The sequence below is a fragment of the Solanum pennellii genome, chromosome 7 (genome assembly GCF_001406875.1).
Source record: "Solanum pennellii chromosome 7, SPENNV200".
In the NCBI taxonomy this organism is placed as follows: domain Eukaryota; kingdom Viridiplantae; phylum Streptophyta; class Magnoliopsida; order Solanales; family Solanaceae; genus Solanum; species Solanum pennellii.
Genome location: NC_028643.1, coordinates 46,653,017 through 46,654,546, shown reverse-complemented (window position 1 = coordinate 46,654,546; position 1,530 = coordinate 46,653,017). Strand labels below are relative to the sequence as shown.

Genomic DNA, 1,530 nt, shown 5'->3' with positions numbered 1-1,530 from the left:
GTCAGAGACCCTGTTTCTAAGGGTCTCTCACTTTTTCTAAGTGTCCTTCATGACGGACACATGTGACGGACCGTCATACCCACGACGGTCCGTCCTGCACAACCGTCATGATGGTCAGAGACCCCTCTGCTAAGGGTCTCCATATTTTTTTCAAGTGTCCTACGATGGACCGTCGTACCTGTGACGGTCCGTCCTGCATATACCGTCATACTAGTTAGAGAATCTCCTTCAGGGTTCTTTATATATACATAGACCAAGTAAAACACGACGGACCTGATGGCGGTCCGTCATAGCCACGACGAGCCGTCACCAGGCTCGTCGTGTGATACAGTTTCAATAGCCATGACACACTATTTTTAGTGTTTTCTTTCGTATGGTTTTGCCTGTCTTGTGTGCCACTACTCGTACTAATATCGATCCTTTACAGGTACTATCTACTATGGCACCCAAGCAAGACCGCACCTACGCACGCGGGCGATCGAAGTGTGTCGCCCCATCTGCCCGCATGGTCATCGGCTCTGATGATGAGCGTGACCCTGAGTACGTGCCCCCAGGCACTTCCGCCCCTTCCCGTGCTGCGCGTGCTCCCAGAGCCACACCCAAAAAGGTGGCGTCCGGCGTAGTCACTGCCTCCCAGTCTGATGAGGAGCGCACACTGACCGGCACACCCTCTGGGTCAGCCACAAATGAGGAAGGAGCGTCTGGCTCCTTAGGATTATCCTGGTCCGAGGAAGCCTCTGGATCTGCTGAGGTTCCCGCACCCGCCACCGCTGCAGCGTCGGCCTCGTCTGATGAGGCTGACAGTTCAGACTCTACATCCTGCTCACCAGCTCAGGTCCGCACCCCAGCCACTGACCAGCCCAACCGGTGGTGTGTCGACGGGCAGTTTCAAGTCTACTCCGACGCCAAGTTCCTCACTGATAATGGAGTAATGACTCAAACACTCACTTTGGAGAGGCGGGTACTTACAGGGAGCCTCCCATCGATGCCTGAGATCCACAATCTCTTCACCAGGCATCGCTTGGAGTGTACAGCACGTCCGTTGGGACAATACAGCGAAGAAAATGTCCAAGAGTTCTACGCATCCTACGTAGTGACTCTCCGATCACAGATCGATAGGCGGGCTGCCCCCGCTAAACAGGCCCCACTGGAGCAGGTCCGAGTCCGGGGCGTACAGGTTGACATTTCCTTGCCAGCCATCCGCCGGTTTCTATACGGCGAGAGTATTGATGCTTCTCGGACCCCCCTCACTGCCGAGTTCGACTACCGCTGGCAGATAGTGAAGGATGGCCAGTTCTTGCGCGAGCCAGCACTGAGAGAGACCACCAAGAGGTGGATGGCCCTGCACCTGTCAGTAGATGGAGAGGGTGCCGATTGGGTGACTGAGACGAAGGGGGCCATCAAGAAGGCCAACCTCACGTTCACAGCAAAGTTCTTGTGGCTGCTTGTCCGTCACTGCCTCTCCCCCAAAGCTGCTGACAACATCGTTACCTGGGATCGAGCAGTGTTGATGGCGGCGATGATAGCCGG

At 55.6% G+C, this 1,530-nt stretch overlaps 1 pseudogene; it reads left to right on the top strand.

Annotated features, from left to right (window-relative positions):
* Positions 1-439: 439 nt before the first annotated feature.
* On the top strand, positions 440-1,016 carry LOC114077964 (annotated as a pseudogene).
* The last annotated feature ends 514 nt before the right edge of the window (positions 1,017-1,530 follow it).